Raw genomic sequence first — 14,406 nt, 5'->3', positions numbered from 1 at the left:
CTCTCTCCTCCCTATGACTTCAAACAAAATCAAGCTTTGGTCCAGTGACTTCACCAGCAAACATTTTCCCACATTTTTATGTTAAGGTTTTCTTGTAAGCTTCAAGAATGACGATTATTAAATCATAGACCCTTAACTCAATACAGCCTTTGCTCTGCTTGAAAATGTATCTTCGTCTGTGAGTCACATTCTCTTATTCCTTTCAACCCATTAATCATTACATCATTCTAGCATGCCATTATGTGTGTTGTCTTCATTTAGTTACTGGAAAAGGCATCACATAAAGTTTAGTGAATGTCTCTTGGAAATAATAACTTGGATAATGTTCATTTTAATGCAATTTCTTTGGTATTTTCCCTTTTTATGTGATTATAACCAGAGAAAATGACCTATCACTCAAAATAACTATAACTTGATTGCTTTTATTCCTGCAGCAGCTCTTGGCTTGCTGTTCACAACAACTTCAGGTAAGGTTTTAGGTATGTATGTGTGTATGTGTGTATGGATGTACGAATGTATATTTAAGTTTGCATGTATTACATTTCTTTAATTTTTATGGTGTTTAGGATTAAATCAGGGTGTTTACATTATAATTAGATTTTAAATATGATTTATAAAGTGATAATATTGTTAAAGTAAAGAAAAATTGTTTGCATAAATTAACCTGAGATTTTTTTATTAAATATTTATATATTCTTTATTTACATGTCTCGTTTCCCAGTTTTCCCTTCAAAAACAAAAAACAACAACAAAAAAATACAACAACAAAAACAAACCCCTGTTCTCTTCCCTCTCCCCCACCCCATCTTACCTCACCATCTTACCCTCTCCTGCTTACTGGCCCTGTCATTCCCCTACACTGGAACATAGAGCTTTCACAGGGTCAAGGGCCTATCCTCCCATTGATGACCAACATGGACATTCTCTACTATACATATGCTGCTGGCTCCATTAGTCCCACCATGTGTACTCTTTGGTTGGTAATTTAGTCCCTGAGAGCTCTGAGGGTACTAGTTATTTCATATTGTTGTTTGTCCTAAGGGGTGGCAAACACTTCAGCTCCTTGGGTCCTTTCTCATTGGGGACACTGTACTCAGTCCAATGGATGGCTATGAGCCTCTACTTCTCTATTAGTCGGGTACTGTCAGAGCCTCTCAGGAAACAGCTATATCAGGCTGGATTGTCCTTCCTTCAGTTCTCTGCTCCATAGTTAGTCTCTGCACTTCCTTTCATGGGTATTTTGTTCCCCCTTTTAAGAAGGAATGAATGAAGTATCTACATTTTGGTCTTCCTTCTTCTTGAGTTTCTTGTGGTTTGTGGATTGTTAGTTGTGTATTCTGATTTTCTGGGTTAATATCCACTATCAGAGTGCATACCTTGTGTGTTCTTTTGTGATTGGGTTACCACACTCAGGATGATATTCTCCAGATCCATCCATTTCCCTAAGAATTTCAAAAATTCATTGTTTTTAATAGCTGAGTAGTACTCCATTGTGTAGATTTACCACAATTTCTGTATCCATTCCTCTGTTGAGGGACATCAGGGTTGTTTCCAGTTTCTGGCAATTATAAGTAAGGCTGATGTGAACATGGTGGAGCATGTGTCCTTATAACATGTTGAAGCATCTGCTGGGTATATGCCCAGGAGTTGTTTAGCTGGGTCCTCTGGTATTTCTATGTACAATTTCCAGAGAAACAGCAAAATTGATTTCCAGAGTGGTTTTAACAGCTTGCAATCCCACCAGCAATGAAGGACTGTTCCTTTTTGTCCACAACCTCTCCAGCATCTGCTGTCACCTGAGTTTTGATCTTAGCCATTCTGACTGGTGTGAGGTGGAATCTCAGGGTTGTTTTGATTTGCATTTCCCTGATAACTAAGGATGTTGAACATTTCTTTAGCTGCTTCTCAGCCATTCCATATTCCTCAGTTGAGAATTCTTTGTTTAGCTCTGTAGCCCAATTTTTAATAGGGTTATTTGGTTCTCTGGAGTCTAACTTCTTGAGTTCCTTGTATATATTAGACATTAGCCCTTTATCAGATACAAGATTGGTAAAGATTTTTCCCAATTTGTTGGTTGCAATTTTGTCCTATTGACAGTGTCTTTTGCCTTTCAGAAACTTTGTAATTTTATGAAGTCCCATTTGTCAATTCTTGATCTTAGAGCATAAGCTATTCATGTTCTGTTCAGGAAATTTTCCCCCATGCCTATATGCTTGAGGATCTTCCCCACTTTCTTTTATATTAGTTTCAGTGTATCTGGTTTTATGTGGAGGTCCTTGATCCACTTGGACTTGAGATATGTGCAAGGAGATAGGAATGGATAGATTTGCATTCTTCTACATGTTAACTGCCAGTTGAGCCATCACCGTTTGTTGAAAATGCTGTCTTTTTTCCACTGGGTAGTTTTAGTTCCTTTGTCAAAAATCAAGTGATGATAGGTGTGTGGGTTAATTTCAGGGTATTCAATTCTATTCCGTTGATCTATCTGCCTGTCACTGTACCAATACCATGCAGTCTTTATCACAATTGCTCTGTAGTACAGCTTAAGGTCTCAGATATTGATCCCACCAGAGGTTCCTTTATTGTTGAGAATAGTTTTCACTATCCTGGGTTTTTTATTATTTCAGATGAATTTGCAAATTGCTCTTTCTAAGTCTGTGAAGAATTGAGTTGGAATTTTGATGGGGATTGCATTGAATCTGTAGATTGCTTTTGGCAAGATGACCATTTTTACTATATTTACTGCCAATCCACGAGCGTGGGAGATCTTTGCATCTTCTGAGATCTTCTTCAATTTCCTTCTTCAGAGACTTGAAGTTCTTGTCAAAAGATCTTTTACTTGCTTAGTTAGAGACACACCAAGGTATTTTATATTATTTGTAACTACTGTGAAGGGTGTTGTTTCCCTAACTTCTTTCTCTGCCTGTTTTTCCTTTGTATAGAGGAAGGTCACTGATTTGCTTGAGTTAATTTTATATCAAGCTACTTTGCTGAAGTTGTTTATCAGATTTAGGAGCTCTCTGGTGGAATTTTTGGGGTCACTTAAGTATACTATCATATCATCAGCAAATAGTGATAATTTGACTTCTTCCTTTCCAATTTGTATCCCTTTGATCTCCTTTTGTTGTCTAATTGCTCTAGCTAGGACTTCAAGTACAATATTGTATAGGTAGGGAGAAAGTGGGCAGCCTTATTGGGTTGCTTCAAGTTTCTCTCTATTTACTTTGATGTTGTCTACTGGTTTGCCATATATTGCTTTTACTATGTTTGAAAAAGGGCCTTGAATTCCTGATCTTTCCAAGACTTTTATCATGAAGGGATGTTGGATTTTGTCAAATATTTTCTCATCATCTAATGAGATGATCATGTGTTTTTTTTCTTTGAGTTTGCTTATGTAGTGAATTATGTTGATGGATTTCTGTATATTGAACCATCCTTGCATCTCTGGTATTTTGGATGATAGTTTTGATGTCTTCCTGAATTCTGTTTGAATGAATTTTATTGAGTACCTTTGTATTGATATTCATAAGGGAAATTGGTCTGAAGTTTTCTTTCTTTGTTAGGTCTTTGTGTGGTCTAGTTATAAGAATAATTGTGGCTACATAGAATGAATTGGGTAGAGTACCTTCTCTTTCTATTTTGTGGACTAGTTTGAGGAGTATTGGTATTAGGTCTTCTTTGAAGGTCTGATAAAATTCTGCACTAAACCCATCTGGTCCTGGGCTTTTTTTGGTTGGGAGACTATTAATGATTGTTTCTCTTTCACTAGCAGATATGGGACTGTTTAGATCATTGATCTGATCTTGATTTAACTTTGGTACCTGGTATCTGTCTAGAAAATTGTCCATTTCATCCAGGTTTTCCAGTTTTGTTGAGTGTAGGCTTTTGTAGTAGGATCTCATGATTTTTTGGATTTCTTCAGTGTCTGTTGTTATGTCTCCCTTTTCATTTCTGATCTTGTTAATTAGGATACTGTCTCTGTGCCCTCTAGTTAGTCTGGCTAAGGGTTTATCTATTTTGTTGATTTTCTCAAAGAACCAGCTCCTGGTTTGATTCTTCATACAGTTCTTTTTGTTTCTATTTGGTTGATTTCAGAACTAAGTTTGATTATTTCCTGCCTTCGAATCCTCTTGTGTGAATTTGCTTCTTGTTGTTCTAGAGCTTTCAGATGTGCTGTCAAATTGCTGGTGTATGCTCTCTTCAGTTTCTTTTTGGAGGCACTTAAAGCATTAGTTTTCCTCTTAGGACTGCATTTGGAGCATAGAGATTCAGAATTGTTAGATTGTACTTTTGATGAGTATGAAGTATCCCTCCTTATCTTTTTTAATTAAGGTGAAAGTCGATTTCATTCAATATTAGAATGGCTACTCCAACATTTTTCTTGGGACCATTGGCTTGGAAAATTGTTTTCCAGCCTTTTATTCTGAGGTAGTGTCTGTCTTTGTCACTGAAGTGGGTTTCCTGTAAGCAACAAAATGTTGGGTCCTGTTTACATACCCAGTGTATGTCCTTTTATTGGGGAATTGAATCCATTGATAATAATATATATTAAGGAAAAGTAATTATTCCTTCCTGTTATTTTTGTTGTTAGAGTTGGAATTCCATTCGTATGGCTATCTTCTTTTAGTTTAGTTGGAAGATTACTTTTTTGCTTCTTCAGGGATGTAGTTTCCCTCCTTGTGTCGGAGTTTTCCATTTATTACCCTTTGAAGGGCTGGATTTGTGGAAATGTGTAAATTTGATTTTGTCATGGAATACTTTGATTTCTCCATCTATGGTAATTGAGAGTTTTGCTGGTAATAGTAGCCTGAGCAAACATTTGTGTTCTCTTAGGGTCTGTATGACATCAACCTAGGATCTTCTGGCTTTCATAGTATCTGGTGAGAAGTCTAATATAATTCTGATATGCCTGCTTTTATATGTTATTTGACCTTTTTCCCTCACTGCTTTTACTATTCTTTCTTTGTTTTTTGCATTTGGTGTTTTGACTATTATGTGATGGGAGGAATTTCTTTTCTGGTCCAGTCTATTTGGAGTTCTGTAGGCTTCTTGTATACTCATGGACATCTCTTTCTTTAGGTTAGGGACGTTTTCTTCTATAATTTTGTTGAAGATATTTACTGGCCCTTTAAATTGGAGATCTTCCATCCCTTCTATACCTATTAGGTTTGGTCTTCTCATTGTGTCCTGGATTTTCTGGATGTTTTGGGTTAGGAAGTTTTTGCATTTTGTGTTTTCTTTGATTGTTGTGTCAATGTTTCCTATGGTATTTTCTGCACCTGAGATTCTCTTTCCTATCTCTTATATTCTGTTGATGATGTTTGCATCTATGACTCCTGATTTTTTTCCTAAGATTTCTATCTCCAGAATTGTCTCTCTTTGTGATTTCTTAACTGTTTCTACTTCCATTTTTAGGTCCTGGATGGTTTTGTTCAATTCCTTCACTCGTTTGTTTGTGCTTTCCTGTAATTCTTTAAGGGACTTTTGTGTTTCCTCTTTAAGGGCTTGTACCTCTTTACTTGTGTTCTCCTGTATTTCTTTAGGAGAGCTATTCATGTCCTTATATTCCTCTGTCACCATCGTGAGATATGATTTTAGATTCAAATCTTGCTTTTCTGGTGTTTTGGGATATCCAGGACTTGCTGTGATGGGAGTACGAGGTTCTGATGAAGCCAAGTAGTCTTGGTTTCTGTTGGTAAGATTCTGGTGTTTGCTTTTTGCCATCTGTTGATCTCTGGTGTTAGATGTTCTTGCTGTTTCTGGCTGGAGCTTCTTCCTCCTCTGGGTCTGTAAGCTTGTGTTGGCACTTCTGGGAGATCAGCTCTCCTCTGGTAAAACCCGGGTGCAGATGGTTGTGGCTGTGGATCAGTTGTCCTTCCTGAGTCCTGGGGTCAGAGCACATCCTGGAGACAGGCTCTCCACTTGTAGGGAATGGCAGAGAGGGCTGTGGATCTACAGTACTTCCTCCTAGGTGAAGGTGGAGGTAGAAAGGATCCTGCACTGGCTGCCCTGCTGCTTCTGAGGCCTGTGCCTCCTGGCTGGTCCCACCTTAGATGGTAACTGGAGAGAAAATGGAGATCTCACCTAAGTTTCTGGATTGGGGCACTCTCGAAAGGCAAGCTCTCTGCTTGCAGAGAAGGGGCAGAGAGGGCTGTGGATGTGCAGAACCTCCCCCTAGGTGAAGATGGAGGTAGACAGGATCCTGTGCCAGCTGCCCTGCTACTTCTGAGGCCTGTGCATCCCAGCTGGTCCTGCCTTAGAAAGTCATCAGAGAGAAAATTAATCTGAGATTTTTAACTTCTTTTTTTCTGTAAAAGGTAAAATAGATGTTTTTGTAACTTGATGTTAAAAATCCATATAATAAACTTTGACATTAATTCTGGTTTGAGAAATATCCAAGTATATTTGCTGCTACAGTTTAGTATAACCTTTAAAAAATAGATAGTATCAAGAAGTTACTTGATTTCTTCTGATGTGGTAGTAATACTGTTTTTAATCTGTTATTATGTCTTCTTTGTTATATGTCTTGGATATGTTTCAATTTTTAAAAATCTTTGATTAGATTTATTTTAATTCTTAATGAATAAAAGACAATTAGATATGGAAATATGGCATCTTTAGTAAGTGCTAATTGTAACTAAATACAACACTTAAGCATTGAATGAATTTGATAATGAAAATGTCTAGATTATTGTGAAAATGTCAATAAGTAAGTTGTGATTTTATGATAAATGAATTCATGTTCTCTATTTACAAAATTTGGACACTTCATTTAGCCTTCAGAATTATAGACTTAAAAACTTAGTATAGTTTAAATGAAAGTAACCTAATTTTTCTCATTTAATATTGCTTTGCACTATATTGATAACAATTCTCAGAATAAAAGTTTTTCTTGGTTAAATTGTTTCTATTACTATATTATATATACTGGATATTATTTAAAATATCATTATTTCAGAAAAGGCAACCATGGCATGTATCTTACAGAGGTAAAATGAAGTGGGATATTGTGAATATTTTACAGCTCTCTTTCTCTCTCTTTTTTTCTCTCTCTCTCTCTCCCTCTCTCTCTCTCTCTTTCTCTCTCTCTCTCTGTTTGTGTGTGTGTGTTTTATAGGTGGGTTAAATAAAAAGGATCTGACATGTAAAGTCCTCATATGTCAAAGTAGAATATATATCTACTTTTTAATGATCCCTTGCTCTACATTTGTAATACTATTGTGAATATTTTGCATTTTAGGATACATGCTTTCAGAGTTGATGTCAAGAATCTATTTGAGAAATGACAAAAGCTTGATGTTCTTGATAATAAAAATGATAATGAAAGATGAAATTAGGATGTTCACAATTCTGGAAGCAGTTTTTGATACAAGTTGAGTGTGAAGATTGTGCAATTAAACATAGTGGATTATTTCTCAAGTTGATCACCTAATTCTCACTAGTCCTTGTTTTAATTTGCTTCATTTAAAATTATTTTATAATGTTTATAATAAAATACAGTGAATATGCTATGCTTAGTCTAATTCACTGGAAAATCCTGTGTGATAACTCTCTATCTATCTATCTATCTATCTATCTATCTATCTATCTATCTATCTATCTCTGTGTGTGTGTGTTTTATAGGTGGGTTAAATAAAAGGGATCTGACATGTAAAGTCCTCATATGTCAATGTAGAAAATATATGTTTTTTTAATGATCCCTTGCTCTACATTGGTAATAATACTAGTGAATAATTTCCATTTAATATTGCTTTGCACTATAGAGATATATATATATAGAATAATTTCCATTTAATATTGCTTTGCACTAGAGATAGAGAGAGAGAGATCTCTAGTGCAAAGCAATATTATTTGACTTTACATTATCTGACTTTACATGTCCCAGAAATGAACCCACGCCTACACAGGACCAAGGGCCTCTCCTCTCATTGATGTCCCACAAGGTCACTTTCTACTACATATGCGACTGGGGCCATGGATCCTGCCATGTATACTCTTTGGTTGGTGGTTTAGTCCCTGGGAGTTCTGGGGGTACTGGTTGGTTCATATTATGTTCAACACACTAAGCCATCAGAGAAATGCAAATCAAAATTACAAAAGAATATATATTCTACTTTGATAGATGAGGACTTTACATGTCAGATCCCTTTTATTTAACCCACCTATAAAACACACACACACAAACAGATATAGATAGATAGATAGATAGATAGAGAGAGAGAGAGAGAAAGAGAGAGAGAGAGAAAGAGAGAGAAAGAGAAAGAGAGAGAAAGAGAAAGAGAGAGAAAGAGAGCTGTAAAATATTCACAATATCCCACTTCACTTTACCTCTGCAAGATACATGTCATGGTTGCCTTTTCTGAAATAATGATATTTTAAATAATATCCAGTATATGTAATATAGTTATAGAAAAAATTTAACCAAGAAAAACTTTTATTCTGAGAATTGTTATCAATATAGTGCAAAGCAATATTAAATGGAAATTTAGTATTCTAATTCACTGGAAATTTAATTCTAATTCACTGGAAAATCCTGTGTGATAACACTCGTCTTTCCTTTTTTCTAGTCCTTTCTTTTTTTATTATCCAGGGCCTTGTACATGCTAAGTACTCTACCACTGAGCCTTGTTCCTATCCTCTTTATAGTTTTTAGAAATATTTTGATAATTTTTTTCTGAAACTTCTCAACTTACTTTGAAATTTTTCAGGTGATGAGGAAATAAAATTTCTTTTCTCTAACTCTCTTCCTTCCTTTTCTTTTCTTTTTATGTTTTTATTAATTTAATTTTAATTGATATTTTATAATATCCTCTCACTTTGTACCCCAGTGTAGCCTTGAATTCATGACCTTCCTGTCTCAGCCTTCTAGATTCTTGATTTATAGATAATTCACCATTATACCTGGCTCTGATTTAGTTCTAATTGATCAAGTTACAGAGATGATAATACTGTCCAATTAAAATATTTATCATAAGATTTAAATTTGAGCTCTATATAATTTTATTAGTGTCTCATTGAGTTAAGTGCTTTGGTCACAAATATGTCAAAGAACACATTTTAAGCCACCGATTTTTCAGGACATATGACAGGATGGAAGTTTTGTCTTTGTTTTGCAGTTACACTAGAGTTTCACCTTTTCTGTTCTAGAATTCTCTGATTAAATTGGTGAGGCAAAAAATAAACCTGATTTATCTACTTTTGGATAAGATAGTTTTCTCAGAATACTATAAATATGTCAGCAATAATTTTTTGTTTTTTGCAATTTTCTTTGCAAATTATCCTCCATATGAAACTTAATAATTCACAAGTTAACAGTGCCACTGTTCATGAATTATGTTGCTCAGTTAATTGGACTTCTTTGGAGGAATATTAATCTCCTTTCTCATGCTTGTTGTTTTGGACTGGAAATTTTATATATCTGTGTGACACAAAGCAATATCCTGGACAATGAGAAAATTAGCATTCTGGGAATGAAGTCAGCTGCAAACACTCATTAGAGCTGGTGAAATTTCATTGGGTATGTGTGTGTGTTGCCTTGACATTGCATTAATGGAGCTGAGGATCTTCTGCATGGCGCTACACTTTACTCCTAAGGTTTTACAGCTGAAAAAAAGATGTGCATACCAGACAGTTAAACATCTATAGGGATCAATTAATTGGTTTTGTGTGACACAGAGGTTACCCTGAAGTTCAAAAAGTAGGGCCCAAGTGTAAACCTCCATTCCGAGTCTTAGATTAAACCTCTGTGGTCCCACTGAAAGCATTACTAAAATGACAAACATGTTATTGTTTCATTTTTCTTTCTATGTAGAGTCTAGAGTTATTTTTTTTCCAGAACATGAGTTAAAATGAAACTCTGTATGGTTTAAGCAAAATTTAAATGTGTATTTGTGCTTTGGAGCATCTAAATTAATTAGTTTTAACCTGTTCATTTTCTGTTATCATAAAAGAGGTGCTCAAATGTGACAGAAATTTTTATAATAATATGTCCTAACTGTAGACAACTTTCTGTTTCTGTTTACAAGGTATATGAAAAAAAAAACTTGGTACTCTTTTTCCCCAATGGAGAAAGTAAGAAAATAAATCCCATGTTATTATGTTTCTGCTCTCAGAAGGAAAAGGAAAGGAAAGGTCATTGAAAACATTGCTCTGGAAAAATGGGAGTTGTAGAGACTGAACCCAAGTCCAAGCTCCTATCAGAGTCTGTGCTGCCATGGCCATGCTCTGCTAAAAGCAGAGTAATTCTAGTGTTTACCACATTGGCTTTTTTAAAAATTTATTTTATTAGATATTTTCTTTATTTACATTTCAAATGATATCCCTTTCCTGGTTTCCTCTCCAGAAAAAAACAACACACACACACACACACACACACACACACACACACACACACACACACACACACAAAACAAACCCTATTCCCTCTCCGCTCTGCCTCCTTACTAACCCATCCTCTCCCACTTCCTAGCCCTGACATTCCCTTACAATGAGGCATAGAGCCTTCACAGGGACCAAGGGCCTCTCCTCCCATTGAGACCAAATAGACCATCCTCAGCTACATATGCAGCTGGAGCTATGTGTACTCTTTAGTTGGTGCTTTAGTCCCTGTCCCTGGGAGCTCTGAAGGTATTAGTTAGTTCATATTGTTGTTCCTCCTATGGGGCTCCAAACCCCTTCAGGTCCCTGGGTCCTTTCTCTAGCTCCTTCATTGGAGACCCTGTGCTCAGTCCAATGGATGGCTGTGAGCATTCACTTCTGTATTAGTCGGGCACTGTCAGAGCCTCTCAGGAGACAGCTATATCAGGCTCCTGACAGCCAGTACTTGTTGGCATCCACAATAGCGTCTGGGTTTGGTGATTGTATATGGGATGGATCCCCAAGTGGAGCAGTCTCTGGATTGTCCGTCCTTCAGTCTCTCCTCCACACTTTGTTTCTGCAATTCCTTCCATGGGTATTTTGTTCCCCCTTCTAAGAATAATCAAAGTGTCCACATGTTGGTCTTCCTTCTTCTTGAGTTTCTTGTGGTTTGTAGATTGCATTTTGGGTATTCTGAGCTTCTGCGTTAATATCCACTTATCAGTGAGTGCATGCCATATGTATTCTTTTGTGATTGGGTTACCTCACTCAGGATGATATTCTCCAGATCCATCTATTTGCCTAAGAATTTCATAAATTCAGTTTTTAATAGCTGGGTAAATTGTGTAAGTGTACCATATTTTCTGTATCCATTCCTCTGTTGAGGGACATCTGGGTTCTTTCCTGCTTCTGACTATTATAAATAAGGCTGCTATGAACATAGTAGAGCATGTGTCCTTATTACATGTTAGAGTACCTTTTGGGTGTATTCCTAAGAGTGATTTAGCTGGTTGCTCTGGTAGTATTATGTCCAATTTTCTGAGGAACTGCCAAACTGACTGGTGTGAGGTGGAATCTCAGGGTACTTTTGATTTGCATTTTCCTGATGACTAAGCATGTTAAACATTTCTTTAGGTGCTTCTCAGCCATTCAGCATTCCTCAGTTGAGAATTCTTTGTTTAGGCCTGTACATCATTTTTTAATACTATTATTTGGTTCTCTGGAATCTTACTTCTTGAGTACTTTGTATTTATTGGATATTAGCCCTCTATGCAGTATAAAGTTGGTAAAGATCTTTCCCAATCTGTTGATTGTCATTTTGTCCTATTGACAGTGTCCTTTGCCTTTCAGAAGCTTTGCTATTTTATGAGGTCCCATTTGTCAAGTCTTGATCTTAGAGCATATGCTATTGGTATTCTGTTCAGGAAATTTTCCCTTGGGCCCATGTACTCGAGGCTCTTTCCCACTTTCTTTTTTATTAGTTTCAGTGTATCTGGTTTTATGTGGAGGTCCATGATCCACTTGGACTTGAGCTTTATATAAGGAGATAGGAATGGGATGATTTGCATTCTTCTACATGCTAACCGACAGTTGAGCCAGCACCATTTGTTGAGAATGCTGTCTTTTTTTCCACTGGATAGTTTTAGTTCTTTTGTCAAAGATCAAGTGACCATAGGTATGTGGGTTCATTTCTGGGTCTTCAATTCTACTCCATTGATCTACCTGTCTGCCACTGTACCAATAAATTCTCTCCCTATCTGTTCAATATTGTACTTGAAGTCCTAATCAGAGCAATTAGACAACAAAAGGAGTTCAAAGGGATACAAATTGGAAAGGAATAAGTCAAATTTTCACTATTTGCTGGTGATATGATAGTATGTTTAAGTAAGCCCAAAAAATCAACTAGAGAACTCCTAAACCTGATAAACAACTTCAGCAAAGTAGCTCGATATAAAATTAACTCAATCAAATCAGTGGCCTTCCTCAACACAAAGGATAAGAAGTCTGAGAAAGAAATTAGAGAAACAATACTCTTCACAATAGTTACAAATAATATAAAATATCTTGGAGTGACTCTAACTAAGAAAGTGAAAGATCTGTATAACAAGACCTTCAAGTCTCTGAAGAAAGAAATTGAAGAAGATCTCAGAAGATGGAAAGATCTCCCATGCTCATGGGTTGGTGGGATTAATATAGTAAAAATGGCCATCTTGCCAAAAGCAATCTCTACAGAATTGGAAAGAGCAATTTGCAAATTCATCTGGAATAATTAAAACCTAGGATAGCAAAAACTATTCTCAACCATAAAAGAACTTTTGGTGGAATCACAATCTGGGACCTTAAGCTTTCATAGCAATTGTGATAAAAAAACCTGCCACATTGGCTTTTTAACTCACTTGAAATGCAGGGGCAAAAATCTCAAGAACTCTTTCCACACCAAAATCTTTCCTCTCTCCCTCTCTCTCATGCCAACTCTCTCCCTCCACCCAATCCCTACCTTTACTCCATCCCTTCCTCTTCCTTTCTTTTTCTTTCCCATCATCTCTTCCCTCCCTACCTCCGTCCCTTTTACCCTCCTTCCCTCCCTCCCTCCCTCCTTCCTTTCTTCTCTCCCTCTATATGCCCCCCTCTCTCCTTATCACACTCCCTCCTTTTCTACCCTTGTCTCTCTTCCTCCTTTATTTTTCCCACCCCCCTAATGATGTCATATCTCCAACCTTTACTGTTGTAAATCTACTAGAGATTTCACCAGGATTTTTTTAGATTGAATTGGGAGGGTCATATAATAAATAGAACCAGGCTGGGGCAGATTTACTTAACAAAAGTACTAAAGGCACTCAAATTCCAGGGCAGAATACTGCATGTGATTGTATACACTTTTGGATTTTATAATCACAGGTACTCAGGCTAAGAACAGGTAAAGATGCCTAAGGCATATGCTATGCTATCAACCTTTTCATTTACGTATACTATCCAAACACATTTCATGATTAGAAATTGAGAAAAAGATCATTAAAAGCTAAAATAGCACTTGATATTCTTTGTGTAAGCAGTTTTTGGCACATTTGTTATTTTGTGATTGCTATAAATATAGAATATATCCAGTTTTTCCACCTAATGTTTGTTCCTACTGCAATAAGAACTTCGTACTATAACATCTTCAGGGTCAGGTATGGAATATATGATATTCTTCATTATTAACATAAGCAATCTTTGTGTGTGTATGTGTGTGTGTGTGTGTGCTGTTAGGGACCAATCCAATTTGTTAGAATAATGTTTCACTGAGTGTCTACTGGTATTTGATATTTTAAAACAAATTTAGATTGTATTCTGGGAAAATGATTTAGTAGGTCAAAAATATATATGATATGACTTTTGAGAAATACTAATAAATTTCTTCCTGAAAATATGATTTTGACTCTTGAAAGCTAGCAGCAATAAGTAGTTGGCATTTATTACATGCTTTTCCAGCTTTGATAAAATTCTAATTGATTACTTATTTGACTGAACATTGGCCTCTTTTACTATGGGTAAGGCTGAAATTCCCTCTCTGATGTCCTAGTAATTCATGGAATTTCACTCTAATTATTTTTATATAATTTTGCATTATATTATTTCCTGGCTACTCATGTATCTTAAAGACATGCAATAATTTTCACACAGATTCATGTGTGACCTACACATTTAGCCCTAATACTTTATCTCTTGCTTTGCAAATATCTTTGTATTTAATTTAATTTAATTTAATTTAATTTAATTTTTTACTTATTCACTTTGTTTCCCTTTCACTGCCCCCCTACTGATCACTCCCTCCATAATCCTTTCCCCACCCAGTCCCCTTCTCTTCTGAGCAGATGGGGCTTCCCTGGGTATCCACCAACCCTAGCACTTCAAGTCTCCATGGGACTAGGCAACTTCCTTTCCTACTGAGGTCAGACAAGGCAGCCCAGCCAGAAGGACATACTCCATCTACAGGCAATAGTTTTTTTTTTCTTTTAGATATTTTCTTTATTTACATGTAAATTTCTCCATTCCCAGTTTCTCCTCCAA

The sequence above is a fragment of the Mastomys coucha genome, unplaced genomic scaffold (assembly GCF_008632895.1).
Source record: "Mastomys coucha isolate ucsf_1 unplaced genomic scaffold, UCSF_Mcou_1 pScaffold19, whole genome shotgun sequence".
NCBI classification, from domain to species: domain Eukaryota; kingdom Metazoa; phylum Chordata; class Mammalia; order Rodentia; family Muridae; genus Mastomys; species Mastomys coucha.
Note: the sequence above shows the minus strand (reverse complement) of the source record.